The sequence below is a fragment of the Leptonychotes weddellii genome, chromosome 3 (assembly GCF_054177405.1).
Source record: "Leptonychotes weddellii isolate Sample4059 chromosome 3, ASM5417740v2, whole genome shotgun sequence".
NCBI classification, from domain to species: Eukaryota; Metazoa; Chordata; class Mammalia; order Carnivora; family Phocidae; genus Leptonychotes; species Leptonychotes weddellii.
The window spans coordinates 168,489,315-168,505,091 of NC_138371.1; positions in this window are offsets into that span (position 1 = coordinate 168,489,315).

Genomic DNA, 15,777 nt, shown 5'->3' on the forward strand with positions numbered 1-15,777 from the left:
CCTGTGGGTTCATGATGATTTCCATTTCATAGACGGATGAATTCAGGCTCAGAGTAGTCATTTAAATTAAAAAAATTTCATACACAAATACTTACGCATGCTTCTCATAAACAATTTTTATTTTTTTAAAGATTTTATTTATTTATTTGAGAGAGAAAGAATGAGAGAGAGAGAGAGAGCACATGAGAGGGGGGAGGGTCAGAGGGAGAAGCAGACTCCCCGCCGAGCAGGGAGCCCGATGCGGGACTCGATCCTGGGACTCCAGGATCATGACCTGAGCCGAAGGCAGTCGCTTAACCAACTGAGCCACCCAGGCACCCTCATAAACAATTTTTAAAAAGATTTTATTTATTTGTTAGAGAGAGTGCATGAGTGGGGGGAAGGGGCAGAGGGAGAGGGACAAGGAGACTCCCCCTGAGCAGGGAGCCCAGCAAGTGGCTTGATCCTGGGACCCCGGGATCATGACCTGAGCTGAAGGCAGATGCTTTATGACTGAGCCACCCAGGTGTCCCTGCACATGCTCCTCATAAAAGAGGCCCCCCTCAACTGTCACTCACATTCTCATTTATCACTAGGATGATGGATCTGATTACCAGACCTCTAGCCACTCACTCAGCAAGTTCAACAAATGTTTATTGAGTCAGGAGTCAAAAAGAAGTCTGCTTCAACGGAGAGCAAGGCTGGGAGGGTGCAGGGAGAACAGGACAGACTTGGCCTGCCTTCATGGAGCTTACAGCGAAGGGGAAAGTTTATAAATTTACTGTCAGTTTTGAGACAAATCAGACCCTATGCAGATAAGTAGTATGAGTCTGATGGGTAGGAAAGAGCCACCCAAAGCAGATCCTCTGGGAGATATTGGCCCAAAAGCAAAGACAGGGGCAAAAGAGCTGTGGAAGGCAGACACAGAGGCCATGGTTTTAGTTCTCTTGTGTGATGATTATAACAGCTCAATTAAGTCTTTACTATGGCCTTATTAACATTATTTAATTCTTCCAGCAAGCCTGTGAGAAAATAGTGACCATTACATGTGTTTACAGATGAGAATGCTGAGTTCCAAAAGGTCAAGCAACAACTCCCTGAGGTTCAAGGCCAAGGAGCGGACAGGGACGTCCTGAGGGTGTTTCCATGGGCTCCACACAGCTGTTAAGGCCGACAGAGCAGTGTGGAGAAAGCACAGTCCCTTTTACTGCAAATCTAGTTTCTACTGCTTGTTAGACTCAAATTGGATCCCCACGCTCCCTTTCCTTTCTTGCTGGAGGACTGAGTGATTCTCACCAGTTCTTTTGTCTGTAAAGCTCACAGCATCCCCATCAGCCTTGTTAGCCAACCACCCCCCCCCCCGCCCCCGGCCCTCTGCAGCTCGCTCCCCTAAGACAAGTGTAGGGCACTTGTGTTCTAATCTAGAGCACGGATCACCATGGGAATATAGGTGTGGAGGGACTCAAACACATCGGGCAGCTCTTGAACTTAGGGATACTGACTAATGGCCATGGCCACTCTATTAAGACAACTTCTGCTGGAGGCTACATCTCACTGTCTTTTATGTCTTAGTTTGTGGGCTGGTGTTATAATGGGGTCGTAACAGGAGAGGGCAATGGATAGCCACTTAGATGCTTACTTCTCTCTTGTGAGTAATTGCAAGTTTTAAAACTTTTCAAGGTCCCTGCTTCACACTGATGGATGTTATTTTCGGTGGTTTCAACAAAGTTTGTTTTCCTGATTTGAAAATGAAATTAGACTATTTTAAACATGTTTTAATTCACCCTTTACTATTAAACAATAATCAGCAATGCTTAAAATTCTAAAAAATATTTGATGTCATTGGGAGAGGTCATGTATAAATGTATTTACACAGTCTTGTATGGATTTCAAGTCAGAATAAATTCTTCAGGCTCCATGCCCATCTTTACAATTTTAAATAGGAGGTTTTCAAATACCTTAGTAAAGGGCATGAGGTTTTTAACATTTAAGAGAGAAAACTATTATCTCCATAAATGTTATTTTGATTTATCAGGTATCTCAGAAGCAAATCCAGGCAGCATTTATCCCTGGTTTATTGTTAATTTATTATTTATTAAACACTTCATATATGCTAGGCACTGGGGAGATCCAGAAGTGACTTAAACAGGCAAGATACTGGTTTCACTAAATTTATATTCTAGTGGAGAGAGACAGATAATGCTACAAAAAAGAAAGAAAAGATTAATTTCTGATAGTGAAAAGTGAGATGAAGAAAACAGGATAATGTGATAGAGACCTAACTTATGGCTGGGGGAGGGGAGTCTAGACCAGGGAAGGCTGTTAACAATGGTGAGCTTTCAGCAGAGACCTGAATGAAGAGGAGCCAACCAGGGAAAGGGGTTCTAGGCAGAGGGACTATAAATGCAAAGGCCCTGAGGCCGAGGTGGGCTTTGTGATTTCAAGGAACAGAAGGGCTCATGTGTCTCAGGTGATGCACAGTGAGTAGAGAGAATTCTGGAAAAGGTGAAATAGAGGAGGATGCTGGGCCCAGAAACAAAGTCCTGATATGAATTTAGTCTATATGAATTGGGAAGCCATTGGAGAGTTTTATTCAGGAAGCTTACATAAGTGGAAAACAGTTAAAAAGATTACTCTGGATTAAAGGGAAGTAAAAGTGTAAACAGAGATCTTGTAAGGTGGTTAGGAAAGTCCAGGCAGGATAGGAGGGTCGTTGGGCCAGGGAGGAGGCAATAGAGGTGGGGAGAAGTGGGTGAAGTCCAGGTGTATTTCAAAAGTTAGAGCTGCTGGGATTTGCCGGTGGATCACATGTGGGGAGTGAAGGGAGGTGAGGGAAGGAGGAAGATTTCCAGGCGTTTGACTCAAGGAACTGTGTGCGTGACTGGCCGGTGGTGGTGTTTACTGAAATGGGGAACAGTAAGAGAGGATTCGGGGTATAGATCACAGACTTTGTTTTGCAGTGCAGAGTGTGAGATTCATCATATACATGAAGTGGAGATCATGGGAGGAGGAGAAAAAATGAACAAAGGGAAGCTGGGAGGGGCAGGTAGTCAGGTGAGAGGGGAACTAGTGTTGTCATAGAAAACAACGGAAGAAGGTGGTCCAAGAAGGGAGGGGTGGCCAACTGTATCATGGAGAAGGCAGAATACCATGATGGTTGAAGAGGGACCACTGGATCTCCCAACATGGAGTTCACTGGTGTTCTTCATTTGGTCAGTTTATAGACAGAACAGAAAACCAACTGGAGCTCTATTACAAGATCGAAAATCTGAGCAGAATTCTAATTGAGCAGAAATTCTAATCCAATTTCGAAATTGGAAATTGGGATGCAACATCAGTTGTGGAGAAAATGGGAGTGAGAAAGTAGAGGCAGAATAGTCTGCACTCAGAAGTTATCCTGTAAGGGGGAGCATAGACCTTGGCTGGTCAAGGTATTCATGTGTTAATTGTAAGGCGGGAGATGTATAGTATATTTGTATTTTAAAAGGAAAGTTCTAGTATTGAGGGAGAATTAAGGATGTAGAAGAGAGGGGAGATGAGATAATTTCTGATAATAGCTAGGCAAAGTCTTTGTGAAGTGAGTAAGTGAGGGTGGGATGCAGAGCACTGAAGGAGGTGTAGATTTTAATAGTCTGAACTACTTGATCCAGGCCATAAAGAGGGAGGGTAGACAATAGATAGAGATAAGAAAGGCTAGTCAACTTGGTGGTGTTGAGATAAGGGAAGTCCCCTCATGGCTTTTATTTTCTCTCTATAAGATGATAAAGAACAGACCTAAAGATAGAAATATTTGTAGACAAGTTTTAGGGAAAAATCCATTAAAATGCAAAGCGGTGTGGGCAGCAGTTTGGTTCCTTAAAGAGGTAAACCATCAAGCTCTCTAGAATGATCCACATCCCCAGGGTTCTCCAGGGCTGAGGGCCTAAGCAGAGGTGTCTTGTTAGATGTCAGCATCTACTGATGAAGTCTGGACACTGCAGTCCAGAGCTGCTGAACGTTAGCCATTCAGAGCTTCCTACTTCACAGAGACTAGAATTCAAACTCCATTTCAATGCCCCATATTTGGATCCAGCCTTCTTTCTTATCTTAACTTTTCCAGAAGGTTCTAGAAGTTTATAGCATCAGAAGGTAGCTGAGTGGAAACTCTGAATATGAGAAAGATGTCAAAGGAAAAGTGATTAATTATTAAGAAACCACCTTTTTAGCTGATTTCTTAGAAAAATGTATTATTTGAGAATGAAGTTCTTATTTTATAATGAAAGTTTGTAGGATAGTAGAACTTTTCAGAACCATGGATAAATTCAGGAAGCCTTGATCCATTAATTATTCTGTCCTTTCTATATTTCCAAATTCTGCTCAGTTGGCCTTTGTGACTCCGCATACAAATATATTCAGTCCTTCTCTCTTACACAGGAAGCCTCTTACTACTTTCTGAAATCTGGCTTGCAGACTCTTTTCCTTAGGCAGCCCCTTAGATATTTATGTTCTTGAGTGCTTGTTGTTTGGCATTTTTCTCTCCACACCGTGCAATTTTCTGGACAATCTTATCCACACCAAGGGTTTTAGTTATTACTTATAACCTCTGATGAGCCAGATAACTGTGTTTAGTAGCTTTCTCTCCCCACCTGGAGATGGGGCAGCGGTGGCCCATGGGTATCTCCTGTGTGTACCCCATCTTCAATCCAAATAAAACTGGATTTGTCATCTTCCCCACCTGTGCTACCTGTGGTTCGAAGATTGTTGAATGCAGTCTTCTTTACCAAGCAGGAAACAAAGAAATTATGATCTCTATCCCTTACCTCTGACATATATTTGGCCCTTGGTATCTTTCAAATATGCTTCCACCTTTCCTTCTCTTCTTTCCCCCAGACTTTTGCCAAAGAAGCACTAGCTGTTTCTTCCACATCCAGTCATTCCCCTCACATTCCTTTCTCCATTACTTATTTCTCTGATCCCACTTCTTGTTTTCCCTCTACAAGTTCAAGCTGTCACATAAGCAAACTACTTACCTATCTATGAATAGGTTAAACTCTCATCTCTGTGACTGCATATGCCAGTCTACTTCTAATTAATTCATTGATCAATAATTCTGTCAATTGGGCGCCTGGGTGGCTCAGTTGGTTAAGCGACTGCCTTCGGCTCAGGTCATGATCCTGGAGTCCCGGGATCGAGTCCCGCGTCGGGCTCCCTGCTCAGCGGGGAGTCTGCTTCTCCCTCTGACCCTCCCCCCCTCTCATGCTCTCTCTATCTCATTCTCTCTCTCAAATAAATAAATAAAATCTTTAAAAAAAAATAATTCTGTCAATTAATGAATTCAGCCACCTTTTTCATTTATGTTATTTTACACTTCTACTCATTTATTTTTCAGCACCCAGGCTCTGTTCTAAGACACAGAAGAGAGGGAGCCAGGAGAACGTTCGCTTTTCATTAAGGTGCAACTCAGAGTAGGATTCTGGGTGGTTCCTCTGAGGCTACCCTCTGACGTTGAGTTGGGTGTTCCTCTTCTGTGCGCTCACATCAGTATTACAAATCATCATCACACTACTCAGCACAGTAGGTTATTGTTGATTTGCTTGTCTGGAAAACCTGGGAATTGAGATTTAGGGGTCTGGTCTTCATCTGTCCGTCCCAGCCAGACACATGGTTGTGGCTCAATAATAAATACTGAATTTGTGAGGACAGGGATGAAAGAAGGGATATTTGAACAATCTTTTTTTCCCCCCTCTTTCTTTAGTGGTTCAAAAACTACAGAGTTTTTAATGACCCATTTATATAGGTTTCCAGATAGCCTGCTATAAAAGCACTGCTATTTGATCAAGGGATCAGGGGGGCAGATTAGATGGTCTGTTAAAAGTTCCTCTCAATTCCCTCCTGGTAATATATCCAGGGATATGGAGGGTTATCCAAGGTGATGAGGCCGACAAAAGATCTAATGCAATCCTCGGCTGCATTAATAGAGAGAAGAATGGTATCCAGTTCACAGAGGATAATAAGCTCCCTGCACTCAGCACTACTAAACCCACACCGGGTGAATTGAGATTAATTCTGGGTGCCTTATTGAGGAAGGAGAGCATCTCTCTGACATCTATGTGGAGAGGTCAGTGGGTAATGAACCCTATCTTACATAAGCAATGGTTGAAGGTGCTGTGGTTGTTCAGTGGGAAAAAGAGACAGCACAGAAACAAGCCTTCATGTATCTGAGATCTGCTATGTGGAAAAAGAATTAAACTTATTCCATTCAGCTTTCAGAGCTAGGCTTTTTGGGAAGGAATTACTTGCAGAATAAATTTCAGCTAATTATAAGAAATAATGTTTTAACAATTGGAACGGCTGCCTTTTATATAAACGGATGTCTCAAAGCTAGTGGTGTGCAGGATGAATGATTACTATTTGGTAGATACCTCTTCAGGTTCTTTCAGATCTAAGATTCTACTGTTCAAAGATGGCAACCTTATTTTCCTCATCTCCAGAGAGGATTCAAGGAGAAATGGAATTTAAGTACATTAGGGTAATTTAGGTAGCAAGGAGAAAGAAATTCCTGAAAGACAATGATATTCGTGAGTTGGTCCGTCAGAAGCATTAGGAAATCTCGATTGCAGATTAACTTGAAAAATAGTTTGGATAGTCATTTATTAAAATAATTTTGTTACTTGTGTTCAAAATCAAGAGGAAGTGAATAGGCAGGCTCATATTACCTTCAACTCATGGTTTAATTTGACCTATATGATGTCTTTCCCCACAGCAAGACTGTTAGTTTTGAGCATGGGGATGTTTTAAATAAGACGAACAATAACAATAAGAATAAATTAAAAAGAAAGGGCAAAAGGGAGATCAGTGGTTTATCAATTCATCAACTGTATTGCTAACTAATATGTTAGGGAACTTCACTGTAACATTTTGCAGAATCCCAGAGTGCTTTGTTTTTAAATAATCATTCTTGTTTTTTTAAAAAATCATGTTTTATCTTAAATCTTTATAGACAAACACTAACGGTTTTTTTTCATTCAACTAATTTGTATCCCACGTGTGGCATTATGCAGACAATTTTATCTTAACAAATCAACAAATTTATAATTTATTTTGTTCTTGAGATATGAAATTCTAATCACTATTATCTTTACAGTTTATACCACCTTTGCTTACTGCACGCATGTACATTCCATTATCATTAATAAGAGTTATGTAATGAAGGCATTTACTCATTAGTATCTAATACACTTCTCAAGGTTATCTTAAGATGTGGGAGTTTAATGAGTACCTAATGAGAACTCTAGTATCACTGATTAAGACTATCTATCATATTTGTGATAAGTCTATCACAATCTAACACTGGGAAGCTAGTAAAGAAATTAAGTCCCAAATACCTTCTTTTGTTATTAATCAACTATGTGAAAGGCACTTTGTGCTGACAAAGTTATGACCTTTATTTTAGTCCATTAAAACTTGGAATCTGCTAATCTCATAAGTAACTCTTTATAATTTAAGTTTTCATGCTGCATATGACACTTTTGTGAAAACTATCATATGCGACTGGAAAAAATTGGGGTCTTGTTTTAAAATAGAACTTTTACATACTAAAAAACTGCCTGCTTAAAATTGACTTTAATTTTTTGCTCTTGCTTTCCATAATAATCTAAAATGGAAAAATCAGTAATCAGTAAATATGGTGTGAGTGAAGTCAGTCTGGATAATTCAGAACAACCTTATCATCTCTCCATTAACATAGGTTCTTAGTTGTACATCTTTTTTTTTTAAAGATTTATTTATTTATTTGAGAGAGAGAGAATGAGAGAGAGAGAACTCATGAGAGGGGATAGGGTCAGAGGACGAAGCAGACTCCCTGCCGAGCAGGGAGCCCGATGCGGGACTCGATCCAGGGACTCCAGGATCATGACCTGAGCGGAAGGCAGTCGCTTAACCAACTGAGCCACCCAGGCGCCCCTTAGTTGTACATCTTAAGAAGAGAAAAGTATTTCTAATTGTGGGAGATATTCTGAAAACCCAATTAATGGTTTGATTTGAAACTTTTAATCTGTTTTATTTGCTAGATTTAAAAAAATCAGATAAAATATAAAGTGGAATTGTTTAAACAGGCTTCTCAGCAACTTTATACATTTTCAGTTAAACAAAGTTTTGACATTTCCATTGTTCTGGACTTCATATTATAAGCAATGCTTCCCATGCTGACTGTGGGTTTGTTTTTTTTTTTTTTGTCTAAAGCATTTACCGAAAAGTTTCTTTCCCACAGAACTGATAGGCTAATGACTGTCCTCCTACATTATACAATGGTGGTTGTAATGATCAAATGAGGTGACACATATAAAAGTACTTTATAGCCATAAAGGCTTTATAGGTGTGTAATTTGTTTTTGTTGGATATCAGTGAAAATGGGCTATAAAATCTGTAGCTTTTGAATAAAACTTGGTAGGTTGTGATAGATGTGTGGAATGATCAGTTTCCAAGAACCAGCATTCTCGTGTTGCTATCTGTATGTCTCCCTACGTCTCTGCTTCTCTCCCTGTCTCTGTCTCCTTCCCTCTCTCTGACACATACAGCACATACAAACATTTTAACTGGATGCATTTTTATGTATACTTCCTATAAATAGACCTAAATCCCACGTGGGCTGAACTCTTGGTTAGAAAAATATATATACCATCATTCAGATTGATACATAGATTTCTTAACCCATGATGATCAAGAGAAACATGTGGGATATTATAACCAGTGCCCTAGGAAATGGAATCTGGGAAATCAACCTGAAAATGAATATCATTTTTGTTATTTTGTTTTATTTATTTTTATTTATTTATTTTTTAAAAGATTTTATTTATTTGAGAGAGAGAATGAGAGAGAGAGAGCATGAGAGGGGGGAGGGTCAGAGAGAGAAGCAAACTCCCTGCCGAGCAGGGAGCCCGATGCGGGACTCGATCCAGGGACTCCAGGATCATGACCTGAGCCGAAGGCAGTCGCTTAACCAACTGAGCCACCCAGGCGCCCTATTTTGTTTTATTTTAAAGATTTTATTTATTTATTTATTAGAGAGAGAACAGGCAGGGGGAGGGGCAGAAGGAGAGGGAGGAGTAGACTCCCAGCTGAGCAGGGAGCCCAATGCGGGGCTCCATCCCAGGACCCTGGGATCATGACCTGAGCCAACGGCAGATGTTTAACTGACTGAGCCACCCAAACGTCCCCATTTTTATCATTTTAAAAGTGAATACTAATATCATTGTAAGGATTGATTAGCTCTGCCATATCTTTTCTGGAGCCAAAACAGAAGAAGAAATCCAGGGGAGAAGTTCTTTGGTGCAACATTCAGAGTAGGAAAAAAGAGAAAATCCAGAGTAAATGATGACTGAACATCCAAGTATAAAACAATTATCAATAGATACTGTGCAGATGTCATAATTTTATTTACGAATACTTCTCAAGTGTCATGCAAATAAGTGAGCATTAGACTGAATCATGGAATCCCAGTGGTAATCACTAAATTCTCAATCCCCATTTCTCTCTGGGAAATACATTTTACTTCCTTTATAATGAGAGACTTTTGGTCTACCCGTTATGGTGGCAAAACGTTAGGGTACTCTGATCCCAGTTTTTCCTTGTCTTGTACTAGATCATTACTGCTTGTAATGAATTTGATACGTATTTCAAAACGTGCAGGATTCACTATATGTCTCAGGTTGACATGCACATAAAACATTCATATCTCTAACCTATTTTAATATCTCTTCAATTAGATGGCTGAATAAACCTTGTCTTGGTAAAGCTAAATGTGTTGGAAAAATAAAGTTACTGCTTCGCCTCATATCAATATCACTTATTAAGAACCACCTAAAAATACTTTTATCTTTATAATTTACATATCAAAAGCATACAACACATAATTACATGGCTCTATAAATGTTCACAAAGCATACCCACTACTTAAATGGGGAAATAGCAACCCTCATGAGAACACATATAGGTGGTAATGCCTTAACTGTGATTTACACCAAGGGTAGTACCAATTTTCTCCCCATTCACTGTGATTCCTTTTTAGATCAAAGGATAATCAGATTTACTGAAAAAGCTGATCCAGAAAAGTCATAGCTGAAGAAATGCAAGAGTTAACAGTGAAACTTTTCCAGTCAATGACTTTTATAGCTGATAACGTTTTCTGTACGTCTGCTTGGTCATTTGCACTGTCTTTAATGGTTCTGAGTATTTGGCATTTTGCCTTCAAAATGTTACGGAAATCATATCCAGATTTTTGAAAGCAAATCTGTTAGGATCAGCATTTTTCTGAAAAAGTCTCGAAGAAATGATTCAGTCACAATTTTAAAAGTTAATGTGTTTTTTTTGGGAGGGGGGTTGGGGACTTTTACAAACATTAATTTGGAGACCAGGTGCAGTGGGATATCTTGTGCTAAGTAAGAGACATAGGTCAAAATTTCAACCTCTGTGACTTGGGGGGTATTCCCATGCGTACAAAATTGTATGGTTCAAGCTGTTAAGAGCATTTATAAAGTGATAGGGCTAACCTAAAAATCTCAGCTTTTCCAGAAATTTTTGGTTTCCTGTTGAACCAGTAAAATGAGAAAATCATGACATTCATGGAGGATGAGTGACACAGAGAGAACTAGTGAAAACCATGATATCCTTTTCTTAATTCTTTGCAGTGATTTCTCCCTATACCTTAGCAATGCTCTTGTAAGATCCTATTTAATTTAATGCATGGAAATATTTGCTTTTATAAGCCACTGCCAGAACCACAGGTTTTCTATTTAATGACACAACCATCAACTGAAAAGTGGAAAACTTGACCGTTTTGCTTTTAGCTTCTTTTCTTCTCTTGCTTATTGACATAAAAAACAATAACTGAACTAGGTAATCCTTTAGGAAATCCATCAACATCCAACATTTAGCTGATTTACCTTGTTCATGTCTTTAGGAAATTTCTTAAAAATCTTACAGCTGCACAAACACATACAATATAATAAAACACAACAAAATTAGTAACATTATACTGAGTAAAACAGAAGTAGACAAGTCAGATGAGTTTAGAAGGAAAGTTGGTTCACAAAAGTGCATATAGCAGAGCTTATTTACTAATAAAGTTGGGCTAAAAGCTCTGCATTTCTTTAAAAATAACAAACAAGAAAATATTCTCTGTTACAAGATTTTTTTCCTGTCTCTAAGACCATCTGGCTGATGACAGACGCTACCTGCTAGTGTCCAGTGAGGGCCCTAACATCTGTGGACAGCTTTTTGAGCCTCTGTCTTATCCAGGTGTTTTAAATGTATTCCTTCCATATTCAAAATAATTTTCCAAAAGAGATATTATCATTTCCTTTATGTAGATGAGGAAAGGGAGCCTTAGAGAACTTTTGTAACTTACACAATGTCATAGAAGCAATAAGCTGAGCTCCAGAGAATTGAACCCAAGTTTCTGAGGTCAAAGCACATGTTTTGCTCTCTACAGAATTCTGTTTTTCGACCCATAGCATTTTTTAAAAAAAACATTTTAACCATTTTAAACATTTTAAACTGAACTACAGTACAGTTCAGCAGTATTAAATGCATTCATAATGTTGTGCAGTCATCCTCACCATCCATCTTCATACGTCTTTTCATCTTGTAAAACTGAGACTCTATAGCAGTTAAACAATAACCTCCCCCTGCATGCCCCCACCCTAGCCCCTGGCAACCACCAGTGTTCTTTCTGGGTCTCCGATTTTGATTTCTCTAAGTATCTCCTGTGAGTGTTTCATTCTTGCTGCTTTCAAGATTCTTATTTTTTTTTATCTTTGGCTTTTGGAAGTTCTATAATAATGTGTGTTAGCGTGGATCTCTCCGAGTTCATCTTACTTGGAATTTGCTGAGCTTTTTGGATGTAAGTATTTACGTTTTTAATCACACTTGGTAAATTTTCAGGAATTACTTCTTCAAATATTTTCTATGCCCCTTTCCCTCTCTTCTCTGACAGGGACTCCCAAAATGTGTATGTAGACCTGTTTGCTGGTGTCCCATGGGTCCCTTAGGTTCTGTTTACTTTTTTTCAATCTTGTTTCTGTTCCTCAGACTTGACAGTTTCTCTTTTCTTATCTCCAAGTTTGCTGATTCATTTTTCTACTGTGCAAATCTGCCTTTGAATCCCACTAGTGAGTTTTTCATTGTGGTTATTGGACTTTTCAGGTCCAGAATGTCTTTTTGGTTTCGTTTTAGGTTTTCTGTCTCTTTATTGATATCTCCATTTTGTTCATGCATTATTTTCTCGACGTTCTATACATCTTCCTTTATTAGATCTTGGAGCATTTTTTTTTTTTAAAGATTTTATTTATTTATTTGACAGAGAGAGAGACAGCTAGAGAGGGAACACAAGCAGGGGGAGTGGGAGAGGGAGAAGCAGGCTTCCTGCTGAGCAGGGAGCCCGATGCGGGGCTCGATCCCAGGACCCTGGAATCATGACCTGAGCCGAAGGCAGCCGCTTAACGACTGAGCCACCCAGGCGCCCCGATCTTGGAGCATTTTTAAGACAGTTGTTTCAAAAATCTTTGTCTAGTAGATCTGCTCTCAAGTCTTTTCAAGGACAGTTTCTGTTGATTATTTTCCTTTGAATGGTACATATTTGAATCCAATATAATGGTAACTCTGGGAATCAGATTCTCCCTGTCCTCCAGGGTTTGCTGGGTTTTGTCATTGTTTTTGTTTGTTTGTTTATTGTTGTTTTGATTGTTATAGACTGTCTTTGTGTCAAGGATCAGCCTGAGGTGTAAAGTTAAGGTAATCTCAGTTCTTTTCTGAGCCTTTCTCTGTGCATATGCAGTCGCTTTTTAATTTTCCCCATTATGCAGTTGTTTTTGCATGCCCTAGTCTTTAGTGTCTGGTTCCCAATAGAGGAAAAAAGAGAAAAATAAAAGGAAGTGAATCCAAGGGCACTGACCATTTAAGTTCTCTGGAAGTCACTTCAACTGGCAGAGGAAGGTCTTGCAATGGTGGAGAGAGATGCAGCAGCAGTGGTTAGAAGCAGCATTAACAATCACAGCACAGATTTCTGATATTTGGATATTTATCCCTTGATAAATGACAGGAGTCCTTTGTGCTCCCCACCTGGCTCCCACAAGCTGTATTCTAGCTGCTCCAGGAAGAGAGCTGCCTGCCACAGGGGTAGGGTTAGGGAATGGGTAGCTGCTACGGTGCAGAGAGCTGGAATGGACCAAATTAACCACAAGTTACCACCCAAGTCTTCCTCTGGAAGTTGCAAGCCTTCAATAGACTCTGGAGTTCCAAAATAGTTACAGAACACAGATGCTGTAAGTGTAATTGTTGTCTAGGTGGGGAGAGAGATCCCCCCATCTTCTCAGAATCTTCCTGGAACGTCCCTCAATGCACACTTCTTGTATCTTCATTTTTTGAAGATTGTGATTATTTTTATAAGTTGACTTATTCAGGCCTGAGTGAATATTTTCTGGAAGACTTAGTTGCTTTGGTGTTAATATCTATGCTTAATACAAGGCAGCTATAGACTTTTCTCCAACAATTTATTTAAGATCAAAAATCTGATCAGTGTATTGTCAGGAGGGACTGCAATATTCCGGATATTGCCCTGATTGCCTAGCTATGAAGGAGGGGTTATATAGATATTTAATTTTTAGTCTTTAATCTTATAAGGCTTAAAAATCTGGTTAAATAAGTCCTAAGTATAGAGAAATGTAACAATGAAATATTAAAGTAACACTTAAATGCAAAAAAAATAGAAGAGCTACCAAAAGCAGTATAAAATAAATTGACAAATGAGTAATGCAGACCATAATTGCTACAGGATTTCAGAGGAGGTAGACATTGCTTTTATGTAGCTGATTGGGAAAGGCTTTATGAAGGTAGCAGAATTTTAAAACTCCCATCTCCAATTAAATGCTCAGATTTGTTTTTTCTTCTTTTTTCATTTATATAAGTTCAACAGAAAACTCCATGATGAATCTTAGACCCAAGGAACTGGTGTTCAGGATATTGGGCTATGCACTTCAATGACCTTTTAGATTTCCAATAAATGAAACTAGGATGCATTGATATTTGTGTGTGTGTGTGTGTGTGCTTTGAAAATTGCAAATAATTGTTTTGAGGTCTACAGACACACAGTAGAGAAAACCATTATACTTAGCAGTTGGCAGACATGAACAACTTTAAAAGATACCCCTTGGGAAGTAGAGAAATAATATTTTCCTCAATGAATAGCTAAGGAAATTGAAACACAGAAACAGCCACCAGTTGTCTGCATATGCCTGTTAAGGCTAAAGAAGTGAGTTTGAAAATTTAGTTCCTGGTTTAGTATCTTGAACTTGAGAGGGGTTGGACCACTTAGTAGGCACGTTGCCCTTATAAAACTCACTTTGGTCATTATTTAGTTGTCCTTTGGTATGATGTATTTCATATTTCTGTTATAATAAGAGTAGCACATTTTGATCCTTTTTGCTTAATAAAATGAGCAGTTATTTCATAGGTTAATTCCCATGCTGTTAACACCTCATAAATTAATGTATATTTAGGATGAGATCATCTTGCATGATTAGTTCTCGCCTTTTTTTTTTCCAAACCATGCTTGAACACCTTTATCAGACAGCAGTCTGAAAATTCACCTTTTTTACATTATTAAAGTTTCTGCTACTATAAGCTGGTAACAACAAGGCCACCATGGATTTTTTAAAAAAATGTTAATCAGACACTTAAATGGTTTCTTAGAAGTTTTCCTTTTACATGGAGCCATATGTGAGTAGTTTGATTATGCTTTCTTATTTTTTTGAGAGATTTTCAGAATAAAGTGGAGAAAGTAAGAAAGCCACAAACTAGCCAGATGAATTCAGTGGGCTCCAAGAAGATGCTCTGGTGGGAGAAAATGGCGAGGAATGGAAGATTCATCTTGAATAGAAGTCTGAGGAGAAGCTTTGGCCTTCCTTTTAATGTTCTCAAAGGTATCAGAAATATTTAAAAATCAGGCAGCGAATAGATCTAAGTACAAATCAAAATTTACTTCTTTCCCTTCAGGTTAGACAAATCTCATTTATCTTTCAAGGTCTGTGCAAAGGTGTCCTGTGTTATGACACTTTCTAATATGACTCCACATCATGTTTGCTTTGGGCCAGCACTGTTGACTCTTGCTGCCCATATCCTATACACACATCTCTCTTTAACATCATTTCCACCTCTCTCCTTCACACTTCACTCCTGCCACGCTGGCCTACTCACTGTTACTCAAATTTGCTAACATCACTGCCACCTCAGGGCCTCTGCACATGCTTTTCTCTTTCCTGGGCATGTTCTCTTTGACATTTTTAGTTCTCTACTCAAATATCAAAGTATCAGAGAAATATTTCCTGAGCATTCTATAGAACTAGTAACCAATCCCTGTTTCCAGCATTGCCTCTGTCTCTTGCACTCATAGCATAAGTGGATAAACTAAATCTTTATCAATTTACTTTCTGTCTTCTTCCAGTGGAATGTTAGTTTCATAAGAGAATAGTCTTGGTATTTATTGACCAATATATATTATTAATACATTATTACAAATATATTACAAATATATTTATAGACTACTGTATCAACCAACAACAGCTGCCAGGTACATAGTGGTTGTGCAATAATGTTTGTTGTGATTACATGATGGTTTATGTCCTTCCTTTTTGAATTAGCATTACTTTCAGTATCACACAATTTTACAATCGTTCTTTTTTTTTTTTTTTTAAGATTTTATTTATTTATTTGAGAGAGAGAATGAGAGACAGAGAGCAGGAGAGGGAGGAGGGTCAGAGGGAGAAG